Raw genomic sequence first — 22,751 nt, 5'->3', positions numbered from 1 at the left:
AAATGAGATTTCACTGAGTGTAAAAATCACCTTGCTGTGATAGGTAAGTCTTTGCTGCTCCTTATACTAGTTTTATCCTTTTACTTTGCTCTTCTACTCTTCTCTACTTGTTATCTCACTTCTATTCTATATTACTTCTTACATTGAATGTGATACAATACATTACATATATACCAATCCAATTTACAAATTACAAAGTCAGCCATAATACAAGTTTACACAAAATACACAAAGTTGGCCCAAATGAAGAAACTCAGATTCTGTAGACTAGCTTGGTGAGGTTCTGATACTTGGCATCTACTATGAATGCTCAACATCATCATGCACTCGATAGATGTAGAAGCTCGGTCCATACTGATCACTTTCAAAGTAGTCTAAACTTGGTCTGCACTGGTAACTCGGTGAATACTATGAAACTTGACATATAAACTAAATCACTTGATTCGTACTAGATGGTTGGGTAAATACTATCACTACAAGCTCGATATAAATTGAATCACTTGGTTAATACTGAGTGACTCGGTCAACACTGGATTCTCATTTTTGTAACTATGAACTGAGTAAGCACTGTATAACTCATTTTGCACTGATAAACTTGACATACACTGAGATGCTTGATTTATATTGCTGATGATCACCATAGTAGTAACTACTCGATGCAAACCAAAAACTATCCCTTGGACTTGATAGCAATTGTAGAACTCGGTAGATACTGAAATGCTTGGTTAACACTGTTAACTGTACAATATGCTTGGTAGATACTTACAATTTGAATAAGTGTATGTCACTAATAATAAACATGACTGTAATGTCAACACTTATTGTCATGTATTATAAATTTGGTAATTTTATTTAATAAAATAGACAATTTATATTGATTGTTTTAATTATAAAAAATAGATTAAAAAATTAGTTTTATTGTCAAAATTCAAATTTAAAAATATATTTTCAATTAATACAAACCTATTTTATTTATTATTTTAGAGATTTAGATATCTTCTTATTATTTAATTTAATTTTTGTAGTTTTATTTAATAAAAAAGATAATTTATGTTGACTATTTTAATTATTAACAAACATATAAAAATGGTTTTACTGTCAAAATTAAAATAATTAATATATTTTTTCAAATAATAGAAATCTATTTTTTTATTTTTTTAGCAAAACTTCATAATTATATTAATAATAAAAAATGTTTCAAAAAGGGGTCTCAGACAAAGGAACCAATGAAGAAAAACATCGGTCATTGCCTGATACAAAAAAGGAATGCAAAAGAAAAGATATTGCATTCTTAGAGAGTATTAAACATTGTGAGCCCCGAGTCTAGATCCCAAAACTCTTATATCAATGCTACAAGATGAGAGAGTTGATAAAAAGACCCCAAAACCACACCTAAAATACTTTAGCTATAGACCATTACATAATTGGAGTAGCTTTATATAGATCAAATTGGGGTCCTTGGAATAATAATTTGAAGTTCAATGAATTTTTTCAAGGACTTCCTTATAAGATAGGAAAAGCCATTATACAAAATAAACTAACGTATTTAAAAAATTCTATAAGGCTTACTCTATATTTTGAGGGTCAATGGGCAAACTATTTGCATCAATGGTTATATTTAGAACCTTCAATTGCTGGAATAATTGTGAAAGAGTTCAACGTATTCTATCATATTTTGGATTGCTTGGCCAGATCAGTAGCACACAATTGTTGGTTCTTAACAGAATCAAATAGAGAGAATTGGAGTCCTTTTGATCCTTTCATTGAAAATGATTTCATTCTAGCTTCGAGTCTCTTATAGGGTCTTCTGGAAGAATTTTCATCATTGGCAATATATTGGGGTAATTTTAATTACATAAAAATTTCTCCTTAATTCAAAAAAGATATGATGCAAAAAGGATTTTCTTTTATACCAGATAAAATCATTTTATCTAAAGAATTAAGTAATTCCTACGGAGAAGAGGATGAAACTCCTATAGTTTGTGATTCTAGGACTTGGCATTTTAGTTTTATTCGCAACAATCGATTTGAGCATATAAAAGATATAACAATAGAAAATCCATTATTGGATTATCTTCACCTATTTGGAGGGTTTCAAGAAAGACCAACCTGTCTTTCTAGCTTATATTGGAAGAAATTTCTAATGTCTGGCCCTGACTTTCGGCCTCTTTATGCTTGGAAGGACGATATTATAGAAAGAAAGACAATTTCTTTCTGGGAAGCAAAATTATTATACAAAAAGTTTCAAAGAATGGGAATATATCAATTTGACACAAAAGAGTATGCAATGGAGTATAAACCTTTAAATACACTAGTAATCTGTCTAGCTCATCGATTTCTTTGGGACTTAAACAAGTATAAAACATATGCTTGCATATTCATTGATAGGTCAAATTGGATATATCCTTATTGGAATAATTGATAAAGACCCAAATAATGGATATGCAATGTGATAACTTATATGCCGCTCTATATTTTTATGAATTTAGGAACTTTTTCTTGTATTATATTATTTAGTCTATGTATAGGAACAAATAACATTCCAAATTATGTAGGATTATATGCGAAAGACCCTTTTTTAGCTTTGTCTCTATCTTTATGTCTGCTCTCTCTAGGAGGGATTCCTCCATTAGCAATTTTTGGAAAACTTTATCTATTCTGGTGTGGATGACAAGCAATCTCCTATTTATTGGTTTCAATAGGATTCTTTATGATTACTATTTCCATATATTATTATCTTAAAATAATTAAGTTTTGATTAAGTAAAAGTAGGTTTTAAAGGACCCAAAACCTTACATCAACAGAGTATTAAGAAAGTATCATGAAAAGAGAACAAACAAACAACATGAAACAGACCTCAGAAAACATAAAGAGGTCACAGAAAAAATTGCTGGAAAAGATAGCAAAAGACCAGAAAGGAACAACAACTGACCAGCTAAGGAGTATTAATTAGATGCACAGCCTGGTCCACCAGAGAATGCATAGTCTCAGCAGCAACATTCACCTCGTCCTTCTTAGTGGTTTCCTCCATCTTCTTTGAATTGGCCCTAGTACACTTGCTAGGACCTTGAGCGTCTACCCTCGGGGGAGAAACCTGAACTTTATCTGCCTCATTCTTTTTTAGGAAGCTGGTCATGTTATCCCCCAATTGTCTGAGTTGTTTATCCATGTTACCTAGCCTGGTTTCAAATTTAGACACCTTCCCCTGGATACTGCTAATGTCCTTGTCCATCACCTTCTGCTTGGCTTCCAACACAAGGATCTTATGCATCAAATTTTTCACTTCTTCCGCATTACCTATGACCTCTGAGAGCTTGTCGATATGCTGATCTAATGTTCTTTCCCCTCTGGCCATCTTGCTAAGATGCTCAATTTCTTTGATCAATAGCACCATTTTATGTTTAAGAATGTCAATGTCCTTCTTTATAGAACCAGGGTTAAATAAGCCTTTAGAGGGCCTGATTCCACCACCAACACAATCACCTCCATCAAATTTGGACCCCTATTCACCATCATCAGTAAAGTTGGAATCCTTAATCCTTGTTTTCATATTTTTGTTTTCCTATCACCATAAAGACTTTCTTTTTCTTTCGAAATGTTTAGCAAGGGGCTCATCATCCGAAAGAGGAGAAGCCCTCTCATCAATACGAACTTTGCCCTTCCCTTTGCTACATCCCCTATTTTTTGCATGTTCTCTAACAATTTCATCAGCAAAATCACTTTCCCTCTCCCGATCAGAATCATCCTTCTCAACACTATTTTTTCTTTTTAATGCTACCACCGGAACCTCTTTTAGGACTAACCAAACCCCCTTCCACCTCATCTTGTGTCTCAGAGTTGTAGCCCTTTTCCTGAATACTTCCTTTAGTATCTTGATCTTCCCCTTTAAAATTTCTAGGTTTCGAGATTTTTTTAGATTTTAGCACATTCATAATCAAAACCATTAATCCTTCATGACAAACATGTTCACCAGTCGGGTCATGCTAAATAGCTAGGGTAGAATTGGAGAGAGATTGCAACCGGTATGAAGGAAAATTTACCCTAATGTCATGACGAAAATGATTTGCCAACACAAAACGGTAACCATATAGTTTTGTATATCTTCCATCCAAAGTTAGATATTCCATAATAACATAGAACACAAACTGCCACAGACGAGACACAGAAGTCGGGTTAAAATAAGAAGTACCTATTTTAACCTGTCGATTTCTTTCCTATTCGGTCTCGAAAAAGTCATCAATCGCCTTATCTGAGATCTTCCTTTCCCTGTAGAAATTCATCCCATCCAACTCCAAACCTGTAACCTTCGCAATGATTTCTTCCATAACCTCCAGTCTCTGGTTCCCGACCATAACAGAACCATCCTTCCAAGATTTCAAAAACTGGTGCGTAATAGCTGGATTGTTACCTTTGAGTCTCTCCATGTAACCAGTAAAATTGCCATGCCTAAGGATATCCCACACCTCGGTTTTCTTCTTCCAATCCTTGTAGCTAGGCGGTTCAACCCATTTCCTCTTACCTCCCATGATCTCTGCAACAAAAGCACTAGTTTGCATGCACTGAAAGCCCCAAAAACTCTGCGAATACCACTACCTAAGCACGGATAGAAAGAGGCAACCCATAAACCGTGTGTTCTGCCCACATTTCTAAAAATAATTGCCCACCTCACTCCAAAGGAGTTAAAATCATAATTCTCTGACAAAATCATAATTAAAGGATTTTTGTTGGGATTTCCATTTGTCTTGCTTAATAGGCTTGCAACCATCAATAGGTAAAGTGTCATATGAATCCCATATGATTTTTTTATCATTACAACACGCCACATCCGAAGCCCAATCAAATAAACCATTGGCTTCCTATAATTATGGGATATAATGCAATTTTGAAGGGAGTTAATAATATAACTAGCCTTAGACATAATATTACTAATGGTCCATGAAGGTGGATAAATTTTTTTAAAGCAGTTTATAATATTGAGGGAATCATCTTCAATCCAAATGTTCTTCAAGTTCAGATCTTTAGCATAAATAAGACCATAAAGTGCAGCAGAGGCTTCAACAACATGATTGGTTTGACAACCCAAAGGTATTGCCATACCACCAAAAAAGTCCCCATTAGAATTTCTAATCATCACTCCACAACCAACAATGCCTGGGTTCCCTTTCGAGGCCCCATCAAAGTTAATTTTGAACCAATTAGTCGAAGGGCAGTCCCATCTAGCACTTTCCCTAGGGTTGGGATCTTTAGTATTCAAAATCATATTTCTGATATTCTAGTTATTCATCACCCCAGCATCCCATTCATTAAAAGGTTGCTATCCCTTACCACAATTTTTGATATTTTCATGCAAAAGGACCTTGATTTTATGGAAAACCTGAGTAGGATTGGATTCCACCCCTCTAAAGATTCTGTCATTACGTTCCTTCCATATACCCCAGCAAATATAAGGAAGAATAAGTTCCCACAATTTGATAATTAAAGTATTCTTGGAAGGAGCTCTCCAAGAAGAAAAGAACAGTTGGATGGTAGCATGGGATACCCAGTCCATGTTCATCAAACTCCAAATAAAATCCCACACCTGCTTAGTAAAGGAGCAATGGAGCATAATATGGTCCACTGACTCCCCATCATTTTTTCAGAGAACACATCGATTGACAATGAAAAACCCCCTCTTCTTAAGATTGTCAAGAGTTAAAATTTTGTTTTGCAAAAGAATCCAATTTTTTTTTTTTTTTACTTTAGGAGTCATACCTTTCACCCAAGTCGTAGCCCAGCAAGGTACATCATGATCCTCAAAAGAATTTGTGTAGGCAGACGAAATGGAGTATTCTCCACTAGGATCATCTTTTCAAATTAGAACATCCCCTTCATGATTCAAACAAAAAGCATTCAGGCATTTAGCAAGCTCCACTAGATTCAGGTCCACCCTAAGAAGATTGACCCACATATCATTATTCCAGTAATCACTAACCAAAGTACCAAATTGATTCTTGCACTGCACCATAAACCCATTCCATCTAGGGTCATCACAAAGGGGGTGATCCAAAATCCAAATGTCTTCGCAAAAAAGGACTTTCAATCCGTTACCAACCTTCCATTTAACTCCTTTCCTTAATATATGTTTAAATTTTTTAGCATTCTTTCATATTTGAGATCCCCCTTGATCAACATCAGAGAAAAGGAAATGCTGAAAATCAAAGTTATCCAAATTGTATTTATCTGCCCAAATGTTCCTCCATTCCCTCTCTTCCTTATGCCATCTCCAAAGAAGTTTAGCCAGTAAAAGTTTGTTCATAGTAGAAATCCTTCGTAGCCCAAGCCCACCTTTCCCCTTAGGAATACAAACATTCTCCCAAGCAATAAGAGGGAGTCTCTTTTTAGATTCCATACCAGTCCACAAAAAGGTCTTTTGAATTTTCTCAATAGCAAGAGCAACCTTTCTTGGAATCTTAAAGACACTCAAGGCATAAAATGGAGCACTTTAAAGAATAGATTTCAAAACAATCACCTTCCTAGCTTGACTGAGGAGAGAACCCTTCCAGCCAGCAAGTTTGACATGAATCTTATCAATCAAAGAATTCCAAAAGCTGTTAGGAGGGGATAAACCCATAGGTAACCCCAGATAAGTGCTTGGCAAAGAACCACTCTCACATCCAATAATCCTTTTAATCTTTAATTGTCTAGCTTCACTAACATTGATAAAGTAAATCTCACTTTTGTTCCAATTAATGATTTGGCCAGTAGCATCTCCATAGTCATTCAAAGCCCTCTAAGTATTCCTTGCATTATGCACCAAGGCCTCCCCCATGACAATAGAATCATCCACAAATTGCTGATGTGAGCAAACTAGAGGTGAGGAAGATAGACTAAGACCCACAAAGTCTCCTTTGACAACCATATTATTAACATATCTTCCCAAGCACTCAGCCAAGATAATAAAAAGAATAGGAGAAATAGGGTCTCCATGTCTAAGGCCCCTAGAAGCCTTAAAAAAGAGGGAAGGGGAACCATTAACAAGCACAGAGAAGGAAGCCGAAGAAATTAACATAAAAATAAGATCCCTGAATCTCTTATTAAAGCCAAAAGCTTCCAACCCCCTTAGAAGGAAGTTCCAGTCAACTCTATCATATGCTTTAGAAAGGTCAAGCTTAAGAAGAAACCCTTCCTTCTTAGAAAGCACAAGAGAATGAATGTTTTCATGAATGGATATAATGGAATCCAAAATCTGTCTGCCTGAAACAAAACCATTTTGTTGTCTAGAAATAATAACCGGAAGAATAGAGAGAATTCTAAGAGTCAAAACTTTGGAGATGATCTTATAAAAAGAATTATATAAACTGATAGGCCTAAACTGATCCATACAATCAGCACCTGACTTCTTAGGAATAAGAGCAATAAAAGTACCATTAAGCTCTCTAAGGAGGTTTCTTGAGCCAAAAAATTCCTTAACCCCATTACAAACATCAAAACCAATAATATGCCAGAATTTATGAAAAAACAAGAGAGGAAACCCATTAGGACCTGGGGCCTTATCACCTTCAAAAGAGAAAGAAAAACTTTAGAAATCTCTTCCATAGAAGGTATGGACGAAAGAAAAGAATTCTGGGCTTTAGAGATGCACAAAGGAATACAGTCTAGGAACAAATTTTGCTTCTTAGTACTAAGGACAGGGTCACATTGTAGCAAGCTGGAAAAGAACAACATGGCCTCCCTTTTAATAACATCTTCATTATCAGTCATTCCATCATCTATCTTAATTTTGGAAATTCTATTAGCCATCCTATGCTTGAGGGTGGTCATATGAAAGAACTTGGTATTCCTATCACCTTCTTTAAGAAAAACCTTTCGGGATCGCTGTCTCTAGAACATTTCCTCCTTAGTAATAATATCATGAAGTTCAACCAACTTATCACTCTCCTCTTCCCTAGATACCAGCTCATAGCCATCAGCTTGAATCTTGCCTTGAATGTCTTTGAGTTCCTCCACAATCTTGTTTTTGTTCTAAAAAATGTTACCAAATGTGGTTTTATTCTAGATTTTGATGTTTTTCTTAACATTTTTCAATTTAGCTGCCACTCTAAACAAAGCAGTACCCTCAACATTAATGTTCCACCACTCCTGAATGAGACTCTCCAAATTAGGATGTAGGGTCCACATTTTTTCAAATCTAAAGGGGAAATTCTTCTTGAAGAAGCATTGGTCAGCAAAGAAGAAAATAGGACAATGATCCGACCCAACCCTAACCTGGGCACTGAGGGAACATTTATAATTCAAAATCCACTCATTTCCAATAAGAGCCCGATCCAATCTAACTTGAATAAGATCCTTACCTATTCTCCTATTCATCCAGGTGTACTCAATCCCATGTAACTCAATGTCATGAAGCATATGAGAGTCAATAAAATGCATAAGATCTAATCTATTATCCAGATTGGTTTGATTACCTCCCCATTTTTCAAAATACTTTAAGCGGGTATTAAAATCTCCAATCACCAGCCACTTATCCTTAGCAAAAAACTTTCTTTGATAGTAAATTTCTTCCCACAAAGCCTTCCTTCCCCATTTGGTATTGGGGGCGTAAACATTAGTCATAACCCAACTAAAGTTGTCTTTTGTATTAACAAAATGCACATTCATTATATTTCTATTATGATAGATGAGATCCCCATGAATCCATTTATTAATCCTAAATATAGCCAAGCCTCCAGAAGCTCCATCAAAATGACTGCCAACAATCTTTCCCCCCTTAAAAATAGAAAGACCTTCCACCTTCTCCTTTAGCATCTTAGTTTCCTGCATAACAAAAATGTCAGGTCTATTATCCCTAAACATGTTCCTTAAAACATCCTGTTTGTGAGGATTATTTAACCCTCTTATATTCCATGAAATGGTCTTCATAATTTAACAAAATGTTTGGAGTCAAGGATAGTTCTCTGACTACCATCTGCAATGTTCTTAATAGCCTCCACTGTTCTTATAATCTGATTTGAACATCTACCAATAGGAGAAGGAGAAGACCCAACATCACCATTCTTGACAATGGCTCCACCTTTCTTAGATTCACTAGACTTACCCTTAATAGGTTTTGAATAAACTTTGGAACCCTTCTTATTGCTTATCACTGGGGTAGTATCCTCATCTTCTTTTTTATTATTTTTCTTCCTACCCTTAGAAATTATTTCAACTATTGTCCAATTGACCTTAGAATTATCCTTTTCCAAAACTGCTTCCTCAACATGTGAGATAGTGAGAATATCCTCAATGAATCCACTAACAAAGGAATTATTCTTTAGCATAGGAACCTGAGCAGAAGAAACATAAATTTGATTCTCCATAGAAAGACTATCTAAAGCTTCTTGATTCCTGTTCGACCAAACAATCTTAGGGATAACCAAGGGAACCTGAGAAGGGGAAGTCCCCTCAGTCACCATCAATGGTGAATCCTTATTAAGCTCCTTCGAGGGGAAAACTAGACCAGTATTCTCCCCAATAGTCTTTGTCAGGTCTATAATCTTTCCAGCCTCCTTAGAAACATCTTTCCATTCTGAAAGATCAAAGTGGGGGGCACCTTCCATTCCAGTCATAGAGAAACTATCCTTTTGGGTTTGGTCCTTTGGAGGAGCAGGCCCCTCAGCTGCAAACACCATATCTTTAGGTAGGTCTTTCTTAACCCAAATTTTCTTACATCTTAAAATAATTAAGTTATTAATGACTGAAAGAAACAAAGAAATAACTCCCTATGTGCAAAATTATAGATTATCTTCTTCAATCTCAAAAAATTATATCGAATTTAGTATGATTATATCTATGATCGCATCTACTTTATTAGGATTAATAATGAATCCAATTGTTGCAATTTCCCAGGATACATTATTTTAGAGATTGATATTTTTTTAATAGAATTTTCACTAACTATTAAAAAAGGAAGAATTGCCCTTATATTCATATTCTTAAAATCATAGGGAATAGGCTAGACTTAAATTATCAGATGAACTTCTAATTACAAAATCAACTTGATCATTTAATTAGAAGTTCATTTTGGTTATAATATAGAATTTGTTCATTTTGTAACAAAACAAAATATAGATTTTCTATCTCAAAAAAAAGTCGTTCAAACATGTGTAAATAAAATATTTATAATTGTGAACTTCTCTTATAAATAGAAGTTAAGAATTAGAAGACAGGGATGGAGATAATCTAATCTCCATATTGAATTGAATTGAGATAACCTTGCTATTTATTATGCATCCAACATGAATTGAATATTCTAAACCTCTTAAATCTTCTAAATATCTTGTCTGTCCAAGAGAAAAACAAAGATTACGTTTTCATTATGGACTTCCAGAGCACCGATTACTTCAATATGTTTGTATTGGCAGAAGAGCCAAGGGACCAATAGGTCAAGTTCTATTACAATTATTGGAAATGCGCTTGGATAATATCCTTTTTCAATTGGGTATGGTGCTTACTATTCTTGAAGCCAGACAACTAGTCAACCATAGGCATATCCTAGTCAATGGTTGTATAGTAGATATACCAAGTTATCATTGCAAACCTCAAGATTTAATTTCTATAAAAGAGAAACAAGGATTGATAAATATAATTAGGAAAAATATAGAATTTTTTCAAAAGGATAAAATGAGGGTGCCCCCCCATTTAAATCGGATTAAACAAAAGTCATAGTATAGTGGATTAGTTAAAAAAAGAAAGATAATAAGCATATTGGTATGAAGATTAATGAATTATTGGTCGTAGAATACTATTCCCATCGTGTTTAAATTATTCCCAATTTAAAGGGAGTGAAAAGAAAGGATTTCTGTACATCTCTTCCTTTGTATGTTCCTATCGGGTTTATATTCACGAGAAAATGATGCAAAAAAGAATACAAATATGCGAAAAGAGAGGGATTCGAACCCTCGGTAAATAGAAGCCTACATAGTACTTCCAATGCCATGCCTTGAGTCATTTAGCCATCTTTCCTACACCTTTATTTGTCAACAAAATGAAAACAACAAGGTTTTTTTTTTTTTCTAATTCATGCCCAAAAATGAGATATTTGACCTTTGCATAAGTCAAGTGTTTTTGAATAAAGACAAAAGAGTATTTTACCAAAATTGCTTTTCTTCTTATTTCAAGATATTTTCTTTCATCAATCTAATATTATTCTTTTAGAATATTCAGGTTTTTATTGCCTGATCCAATTGTGAAATTAAGTTAGATCTATTGATATATCCTATAATTATTATAGGATAATTTCCTATAATTATTAAGAATAATTATTTGGTTAGTAAGTCAATTAATGGTACAAATTGTACCATAATGACACAAATTCTATCATAATAATATGCTCAATAGATTCTATACTTATATAATAAGTATGCACAAACACAATCAATCATCATTTTTTCATTTTATGCCAATTTGATGTTTACTTGTTTGATCGTTGCGGTGGTGAGTAACTGAGCACGAAATAAAAAAAATTTCTCAATTTATTTTTATTGATTGCTATCGATTTAATCAAATTTTTCAAATATTCCCAATTTTTCTTTATTTAGTTTACATATTTGCAATCGTAAGGAAATTTATTATGCTATTGTGCATTGGCAAATGATTTTGTTCATGGAATCATTTCTTTATGGGGAATGAAAGAAATTATCAAATTTATAAATTGACCATACCTAGATCTTAGAGAAACGACAATTTTATGGACAAGACTTTCACAATTGTAGCGTATATTTTATTACCTTTAGGGGAGAAAAAGGCATTTAACTATTACAGAGATGGTGTGATTTGATTTTTTTTCTTTCTACTTATTGGGATATTCTATTTATTAAAAGTAAAAACTGACATTTAGTGAAGTGAGTTTTAGAAATAGAACAATTCTTTCTATTGTGTATCCCCAATTTACGCAACCTCAGATGCTTTGATCTTCTAAGATTCTAGTATTAAGTGAAAGGTTATATCTATTACATAGATGTTAATGGTCAAAACTATATGATAGGTGTGGATCACTCTCATCCAAATGGTTTTCCAGATTCAAAAGATTCAAGATTCAAAATTCTTTGCGATGTCTTGGAAGAAAAATATCTTCAAAAATGAAAGAACTTGAACTTTTTGCATTTACATCCTGTATTTTTCTTCGTCATTGAGATCTATGAAAAGGATTGACATGAATCTTTTTCTTCTTTAGTTTGAATAAAAGGCTTGCAATTTTATATACAAAGAATCGTTCATTAAAGTGCCCCAATACAAGTGGAATAGATCTTCGGGATGCCTCACGAAAAACTCTACATATATCATCATGTTTCAGAAAGACACTTTTGAGATACAATACAATCTCCAATAATTTTAAGTCAAGATCTCCATTTTTGGCATATGGGAAAAGTAAGTTGGCTACCACAGTTTTGTTGCCTAATTTTTTCTTATCAAACAAACGAGACACATTTCTAAACTTGGAAACCCAAGGAGTTAACAACAATTTTTCGAGCTTGAATTTCATTCTCCAAGTATAAATATTTTTGGCCATTTCTCAATAGGTTAATCTTTCTTTTTCTAATTTTGGTTCCACTACTTCTTCTCCCTCAAGTTTTATCTCCTCCTTTAACTCTTCCTCCCTTGTATAAAACCAATTGGGTTATTGTTGTTGGAATTATAGATGGAGTAACTAAGGGGGGGGGGGGGGGGGGGGGGGGTGGTGGGGGTGAATCAGTTACCACAAAAACAATTCCACAGATCCCTTGGATGTCTTAAAATTTAATTACTACTGATACACAGTAGCCAAAATAAAATGCTCTAACTCGGTAGATTAACTTGTTATTGATCTTAAGAATTCACAATTATTAACATGCATACAAAAGGAAATAACATGAGCACAAGAGACACCAGATTTATCGTGGAAACCCAATATGGGAAAAACCACCAAGTAACTAGCTACCAATTTTCACTCTTCTGAAGTGAGCTCTGTTAAAGGTTACAAAACACACTGTAAGGTGTGACCCTATTAGAGGATTTAATCACCTTGTTAGGAGTGGCCTTGCTGGAGGACTTTAGAACAATTCAATGGAACTATCCACCTTGTTAGAGGGTTTACAAAATTGTTGTTAAACCAACTCTGTTAAGAGATTTAAGAATCACTGCTACAATGGTTAGAAAGTAACAATGAAATGACCTGAATAAGATGCAACTAAATTTTCTGATTACAGATCTCTATTCTACACCATTAGATCCTCCTTGATCAAATATAGCTTTGCTACTCCTTAATATTCATATCACATCAAATTCATCACACTTAAAATTTGCAACTTGACCTTTCATATATACCATTCAGATTATCAAGTCAGCTCAATTACAAGTTACAATCACCTATAATTATTACCATGGTCGGTTGGAAATAATACTTAAAAAAATTAAGCATTAAATCATGTTAGAAAGGTTAATCTTTCCTTGGATATATTTTAATTGGGATATTCCAAGGGTCCCTACATGTAGTTTGTCCACTTGTACACATGTGGAGGACATGTCATTGTTTATCCTTTATTCCACATGTAAGGACAACTCTTGTTTATTTCTTTATTTAGTTTATCCTCCTTAAGAGGATTGTGACACTTTGCACACACCTATTATGAATGTGGCATTCATAGAAATGGGAGTTACAAATGCAACTCCTCTCTCATCTCTATATAAGAGATGCTCCTACTTCTTTCTTCACAACATAACAACACTCTTAGCACTTGATGTTATTGTATTGAGCTACTTTTGCTCCAACATTCTCTCTCTCTCTCTTCTCTAGGCATTTGCCTTCATTCATAATACTCACAAGGGGTTTTCTTTGCTTTCCCCTTATAAATCCTTGTCTCCATTGTTGAACCATCTTGGTGTATGCTCTTGGAGTTGCTTATCTTATGGTAACATTGTTTCACACTTAACTTACTTGGATTGTTTCTCGTTCCTTGCTCAACATTATCATTTCTTACATGGTATCAGAGCTTGGTTATCTAATCCTTGTTTTAAGTTTTGTGGTGAAGGTTGCCATTCATTGGAGCACACCTTATTTGGAGACGTTATTGAGAGAAGAAGTTTGTGTTGTGATTTTAGCTCTTTTTAACTAATCTTGTGCATGCATGTTTCATATTTTTTTTACTAACCCTCTTTGGAAGGCTTGCCGCCAAAGGGTTTTCTTGTAAAGTTTCATATTTTTACTAACCCTCTTTGGAAGGCTTGCCGCCAAAGGGTTTTCTTGGTAAATTTCAATTTTTTTTTGTTTTGGACGGCATGCCGCCAAAACAAAAAGTATTACATTATTAAAGTTTTATATAACTCTCTATTATTTCTTACTTCATTTAAAAAAAAAAAAAAAAAAAAAAAATATTCCTATATATTGGGTTTTTGTTATATGCTCTTCAAAATTCAATTTCTTCCATTGCTTATTCTCACATCAATTATCATTGCATTTTTTTTAAAAAAAAAAAAATAAAAAAAAATCTTGAATTGTTTTGGGCAGCCGCGCCACCCGCGCACCACCCCCGCGCCGCCGCGCGCAATCGTCGCCGACTGTAAAGACCCCGCGCCGCCGTGCGCAGCCGCCACAGTTTGCAGAGCCGCCGCGCCGCTGCACGGAACCCTCTCGCCGTCGCGCCACCGCCGCGTGCCACCAGTCTGCAACGCCGTCGCCGAGCCACTCGCGCTGCCACCAATCTGCAATGCCACGGCCGACGCCCTCTTCTCTGTGTCGCCCCCTGCCTCTGCCGTGTCCGTGGCTAAAATTTAAGCTCCGCCACTGCCGCTCGCCGCCTAAACCCTTTATATTAAACGTTGGTCTTTTTTTATTTTAGAGACCCCACGCGACACCCCCCTTCCACTGCTTCTTGGCGCGGCCCGCGTCCCGGCCACGCGGCAACCGCCGCCTGCGCGGGCAGAGCCCGCATCCTTATCTTCTTTTTTTAAAATCTCCAAACCCTGCCTTTTTTCCACCGACCTCCACCGCCCACCCTTTTAAAATAAGCAAAAAAAAAACTTGTTTTATTTATTAAAACCTAAACTTTTATAACATTTTTATCACATTTTTTCTTTTTTTTTTTAAAACAAATAAAAATATTAATTCAAAAACAAACAAAAGATATCTTCTTACTTTTATATATTTAAAAAAATATATATATATATAAAATAATTTTTTTTTCCATTAATAAAATTAAAATTTTTTTCTCATTTAACAATTTTTTCCATTCATCTAATTTTCCAATTAAGGATTTTTTTTTTCAAAAAAAGAGAAGAATTTTTTTTCTTAATCATGTCAACATTAATTCCAGAAATCAAACTTAATTATTCTAATTATCATTCTTGGAAAACTCATATCTCATTTATTTTTCGTTTTAAACATCTCTTCGAAATAGCCACTGACCCTTCTCTTGAACCCGGTTCAGTGGCTACTCAAGACGAGAAAGATACTTGGAAAGCTAAAAACGAAGAAGCTTTAGGGTTAATTGGTATTTCCATTATTCCAGATTTATATGTTTTAATTGCTCACTGTTCTAAAGCTCATGATGCATGGTCCATCTTGAAAACCAAGTATGACAGTGGCGATGAATACCGCAAAATACAATTGCAAGATCAACTCGAAGATCTCAGGTATGCAGATTTTAAAAGTATGGATGAATTCCTCTTAAAATTTGATTCTCTTAAAAGTCAAATTATGGCTTTAGGTGTTCAATTAGAGGACATTCGTTTAATTCATCTTATTCTTAAAAAATGTCTTCCTAGACAGTTTCAACAGTTTATAACTAATATTCATGCACAGCTTGCTATTCCTACTTTAACTTCTTAGTTAACTTATGTTATTTTTCAAACTTTATCAAGACAGGAAGAAGCTAAGCTAATTCAGTTTGGTACCCTCAAATCAACTGAACATGCATTTGTGTCTAGAAATTCAACTAATACTTTTCCTTCCAATAATACTAATTACAAACAATCAAATTCTAATTCAAATAACTCCAACAATAAATTTCATGCCAAATATAATAATAATACCAATCATCCTAATAATACTCGTAATACTAATAATCAAAGGAATCATTCCAATTCCAAACCTCATTGTTCTTATTGTGGCAAAGATGGTCATCTTGTCAATAATTGTTTTAAAAAGCAAAATGATAAAAAACCTATGAATCATAGTAACAATCATCAAACCTCAAACCATAAAAAAGGTAATTCGACTAGTCATGCTTTTACTTGTAGCTTTAATCTTTGTAGACCTTTAGAATGGATTGTTGATAGTGGTGCATCACAACATGTCGCTTCTCATAAAGAAATTTTTGATTCTTTACAACCTGATATTGCTAACATTCCTATTCAGTTAGCTAATAATCAGACTTGTAAAGTTGAAGGACTAGGTGATGTTACTATTCCTAATGGTAAATTGCATGATGTTTTATATGTACCTGACTTGAAAACTAATCTGCTTTCTGTTTCACAGTTATGTCAGAACTATAAAGTTGAATTCTACAAAGATACATGTTATATCATAGATCCTCAAACTCTCAAAGTGATTGCTCATGCTAAAATGGATAATGACAATTTGTTCAAATTCCATGAATTTTCTAGTTCACGATATTCTTTACATACTTCTATTGATTTCAATATATGGCATGAAAGACTTGGTCATTTAAATTCTAATTATATTACTTTCATGTAAAAGCATAATATGGTTGATGGCTTGCCTCACATTATTCCTTCCAAGATTGCCTGTACAGGTTGTATGAGTGGTAAGATGCATAGGGAGCCCTTTCCAAGTGGAAAATCATGGTGAGCAACTCATAAGTTGCATCTTGTCCATAGTGATCTTTTGGGCCCCATGGAGAATACCTCCATCCAAGGTTCTCGGTATGCACTTACCTTTGTTGATGATTTTTCTAGACGAACTTGGATCTATTTTTTGCATAGCAAGGCTCAATTTCTTGATATATTTATTGAATTTCAGTTATATGTTGAAAGGCAATCTGGGTTTAAACTTAAAATTCTTAGAACTGATAATGGGAAGGAATATGTGAATAATGCTTTTCATTCTTATTTGAAATCATGTGGAATTAAGCACGAGCTTACTATTCCTTATACACCACAACAAAATGGTGTGGCGGAAAGAAAACATCGGACCATTGTTGAAATGGCTAGAAGCATGTTGCATGCTAAGAATTTGCATTATAAATTTTGGACTGAAGCCATGTTTTGTGCAACTTATATTCTTAATCGGACTCCTACCAAAGCTCTCAAGGCTATCACTCCAGAAGAGGCTTGGTCTGGTAGGAAACCAAATTTACATCATTTACGGATATTTGGTTCTCTTGCTTATGTTCATATGCCTAAACAGAAAAGGCATAAATTAGATGCTAAGTCATCTCCTTATATGTTTGTTGGCTATGATGAAAACACTAAGGGTTATCGTGTTTATGATTCCACTACTAACAAAGTTCAAATTGCTAGAGATGTTTGTATTGCAGAAAAAAAAGTTCATGATTGCTCTACTACACAAGATGAAGAATTCAGTGGCACTAAAATTGTGCTGGTGGAGGACCAACCTCCTTCTCTTAACCCTACTCTTTCTCTTAATCAAGTACCACCGATTATTTCTGCTCCTACATCTCATGATACTCAAGTAGATACTAATGATACTTTTATTACTCATGATTCTTCCTCTAGTGATAATTCCATTACAACTAAACGTAAACCTAAATGGGCTCAAAACCTAATCAATGAAGCTGATGATTATATTTCTAAATCTGGTGGAATTAAACATAGAAGGATTAATTATTGTAATTATGCTTTGATGACTACTATTATGAATTCTAACGATCCTAAGTCTTTTGATCAAGCTAACTCTCAACCTATTTGGTAGAAAGCCATGCAAGAGGAATATGATTCTTTACTTGCTAATCAAACTTGGGACTTAGTTAAATTACCTCTTGGCAAGAATCTAGTTTCATGTAAATGGTTATACAAAACCAAATTGAATACTAATAATGAAATTAGTAAATTTAAAGCTAGACTAGTTGCTAGAGGTTTTTCCCAAATTGAAGGCTTAGACTATAATGAAACTTTTGCACCTGTTGCTAAAATGCCTACTATCAAATTAGTTCTTGCTTTAGCATCTAAAATGAATTGGCCCATTCATCAAATGGATGTTAAAAGTGCCTTCTTAAATGGTGATTTACATGAAGAAATCTATATGGCTCAACCTCTTGGATTTGTTAAGAAAGGTAGTGAAAATCTGGTTTGCAAATTGAACAAATCTATTTATGGTCTTAAACAATCACCTAGAGAATGGTATTCTAAAATTAATTCTTTCTTCATTTCTCAAGGTTTTACTAGAAGTAAAAATGATCCTAATTTGTATATTAAACATACTAACGATGATATTATCATTGTTATTGTTTATGAAGATGATCTAATTCTCACTTCTAGTTCAGACATTTTGATTTCTGATATTAAATTCCAACTTAAACAGAAATTTCAAATGACCGATTTAGGTATCTTACATTATTTCTTAGGTATGCAAATTTTTCAAACCCCTAAAGGTATCTTTTATGCTTATGATCTTTTAGAAAAATTTAAGATGAATGACTCTAACCATGTTTCAATTCCATGTGAATTAGGAACTAAATGAATGAATGATATGAATACTCCTTTTGTTGATGAAACTTTGTATAGACAGTTAGTAGGAAGTTTAAATTATTTAACTCTTACTAGACCTGATATTGCTTATAGTGTTGGTTTAGTTTCTCGATTTATGTCTAAACCTCAACAAACTCATTTTAAAGTTGCTAAATGCATCTTAAGGTATATTAAAGGAACTATTACTATGGGATTATTTTATGATGCAAACTCTGAATTTATTTTACATGGCTATACTGATTCCGATCTAGGTGGAGATCCCAATGATGGGAAATCCACTTGTGGTTATTTTTTCTTTGTTGGTTCAGGTCCAATTTCTTGGAAAAGCAAAAAAAAACACTCTATTTCCCTATGCTCAACTGAAGCTGAATACAAAGGTTGTACCAATGCAACTAAGGAAGCTTTGTGGATTCGAAGACTTCTTGACGATTTGGGTCTACCTCAACAATCACCTACACCTATACATTGTGACAATCAAAGTGCTATTGCCTTGGCAAAGAATCCAATTTATCATGCACGCACCAAACATATTTTACTTCAACATCACTTCATTCGAGAACAAGTTGAAGACAATCAAATTATTCTTCTTTATTGTAAAGGAGAAGATCAAGTGGCTGATATTTTAACCAAACCACTTTCTAAAGAGAGATTTCAGTTCCATTGTAAAAATTTGGGTTTACAACCTGTTGAAGTAAACTCCCCAAGTAAAGATTAAGGGGGGGTGTTAGAAAGGTTAATCTTTCCTTGGATATATTTTAATTGGGATATTCCAAGGGTCCCTACATGTAGTTTGTCCACTTGTACACATGTGGAGGACATGTCATTGTTTGTCCTTTATTCCACATGTAAGGAAAACTCTTGTTTATTTCTTTATTTAGTTTATCCTCCTTAAGAGGATTGTGACACTTTGCACACACCTATTATGAATGTGGCATTCATAGAAATGGGAGTTACAAATGCAACTCCTCTCTCATCTCTATATAAGAGATGCTCCTCCTTCTTTCTTCACAACATAACAACACTCTTAGCACTTGATGTTATTGTATTGAGCTACTTTTGCTCCAACACTCTCTCTCTCTCTTCTCTAGGCATTTGCCTTCATTCATAATACTCACAAGGGGTTTTCTTTGCTTTCCCCTTATAAATCCTTGTCTCCATTGTTGAACCATCTTGGTGTATGCTCTTGGAGTTTCTTATCTTATGGTAACATTGTTTCACACTTAACTTACTTGGATTGTTTCTCATTCCTTGCTCAACATTATCATTTCTTACAAATCATAAATTAACAAATTTGTTTACTGGCTGACCCTGCTCAGTAAACACTGCTTCAAAAATAATTTCTTGAGTTAACCATCTCAACTCAGTTAACACTACAAATTTTGCGAAATCCTTTGGTTGCCAAGTGAACTTGGTAAGAACTAAATTTCCTTCGCTGACCATGAGAGCTCGACGAGAACTAAATTCTGCCACATTTTCCTTTGATAATTGAGTTAGTTCGGTAGACATTGGATTTCCTTTGCTAACCTTGAAAGATCAGTAACAACTGTCTGCACAAGGTAAAGTCTAAGAACACTCAGTAGACACTGTAAATCTTCTTGTAAACCAACTGAGCTCGGTAAGGGCTAACAGATGACTTGTATGACATTTGTGTAACATCAAAGACAACACACAATTGGATAATTGTATCTTGGATAATTGTATCCAACAATTGGTCATAATAGCAAGGATATTTTAGAGGCTCATAAAGGTCCATTTATAGGGTAAGGACATATAGGTCTTTACGAGATCTTAACTACTTCATGGCATGCTCAATTAGCTCTTAACCTAGTACGTTAGGATCTTTAACTATTATCATAGCTCATCATATGTATTCTATGCCTCCCTATCCATATCTAGCTACTAACTATAGTACCCAACTATCTCTGTTCATGCACCATATGTGGATTTCTCATAGTTGGTACTGCTGCACATGTAGCTATTTTTATGGTAAGAGACTATGATCCGACTACTCAGTACAACAATATTTTAGACCATGTTCTAAGACATTGTGATGCAATTGTATCACACCTCAATTGGGTGTGTATTTTCTTAGGTTTCTATAGTTTTGGTCTCTATATTTATAATGATACTATGAGCGCTTTAGGACATCCTAAAGATATGTTTTCAGATATTGCTATCCAATTACAACCTATCTTTTCTCAATGGATACAAAACACTCATGCTTTAGCACCCAATTTGATAGCTCCTGATAATAGCAAGTACCAACTTAACTTGGGGAGGTGGTGACTTCTTCACATATTTTCTCATAATCTTTGTTTTCTTCACATATTTTCTCATATTTTTTTTACATATATTATTACATGTACAACTTAACTTTTAATAGACACAAATACAAACCATCATACTTTAGCTCAATTTGGGTGCGAGCTTGAATAGATTGCAGGTCCTTGCCCCCTCAAGCCTAGATCTACTGATCCATTGACCCCATTGAGTAATCTAGAATATTAGATATTAGGCAAATACCTTTCCTCTAGCCAAATTATTCTATTCCCATCTAATCACTATTCAGCTCAATCTTAAAAGAAAAGATTGGGCTGAGTTTGCTTCAATTAAGGAACCAAATAGACGAAAGTCACTTGATTACAAGTGATCAATCATATCAAATTAAAATTTGATATCCTTCCATACTTCACAAGCGGAAGCTAGTTTAGGACTCAATTTAGTAGCTTCACAGATCACTTTATTACCTTCACGCGCAAGACCACATCCTTCATTACAAGCTTGTACACAAGCTTCTAAAATGACCTGATTAGCCATTGCACTAGATGCATTTTCCCAAGGGTGCCCAAAAGTCCCTCCACCAAACTATAATAAGAAATCATCTCCAAAGATCTCAATCAGAGCAGGCATACGCCAAACGTGAATACCTCTTGAAGCCACATGCAAAATACTCGGCATAGAGACCTAATCTTGAGTGAAATAAATACCACAACTTTGATCTTTTTCAATAAAATTATCATGAAATAGATCAACAAAACCCAACGAAATAGATCAATACATGGAAGTGTATACCATGATTTCTTTGTTTGTCAATATGAAGAAGTAGGTTGTTATCTCAGCAATAATGAGTGAACGAAGTACTTTTCATAAAATCTCCAATCAAATAATCATGCATGACTGTAGGAACTCCCAATTCTCTGGCAAATACAGCTCTTTTAATCATTTCTTCACATGTACTTGCAGTCACATTCAAGTAATGTCCCTTAATGTCACCTGTCTCAGCTTGAGCTTTATAAATTGCTTATGCACAAAAGCAGAAACAATCTCTCTAGTGCATAAATAAATGAGAACTCATTTTTTCATCATCCTTGGTAAAATCAAGTCCACCATGGAGACATTCATAAACCACTCTACCATAATTCTTGGTAGATAGACCCAATTTTGGTTTGATAGTACATCCCAATAAAGGATGACCATATTTGTTTAATTTATCTCTTTCTACTTGAATATCATGTGGCGGGCCTTGAAAAGTTAAGAGGAAAGAACTACAAATTCTAACAATCAATAGATCTTGAAAACCAAGTAGCTTGGGAAACAAATTGAGTTTGTTCATCGATATAAGGTTAATAATCAACTCTTTTATTTGATGAACTAAGAGTCAATGTATTCACATTTTTTTGAATTTGGCGGATCCACTCTGCCATATCTATAGCTCCCATGGGAGCTATAGATATGTAAGGCATCCCATATTCTTTATTTAAATATACTGCTGTCATTAAGCCCACTTCACGATAAGGAATTAAATTTCATTAAATTTTTGAATTTTTCAAGTCTTGCTTCTATAGTAAATGAATTAGTTAACATACCTGCTAGCCATTTTTTATTTACATAATGACGTCAAGCTGCTAAAGTAGCTAATTTAACTGCATCAATTATTTGATGTTTTCTACCAACTGTCATAAATTATTTTCCTCTTTTTGCTCTATCAAACACAAAATCACAGGCTTTTGATAAAAAATGACTGCTATAGGTCAAATTTATAATATGATTATTTTGACGTTCTTAAAAAATGTAAGGTGTCATTTTAGGAT

This window comes from Cupressus sempervirens, chromosome 1 (assembly GCF_028749045.1).
Source record: "Cupressus sempervirens isolate cs-2001-9-10 chromosome 1, ASM2874904v1, whole genome shotgun sequence".
Lineage (NCBI taxonomy): Eukaryota > Viridiplantae > Streptophyta > Pinopsida > Cupressales > Cupressaceae > Cupressus > Cupressus sempervirens.
The sequence above is the reverse complement of the archived record's forward strand: the minus strand, read 5'-3'. Positions refer to the sequence as shown.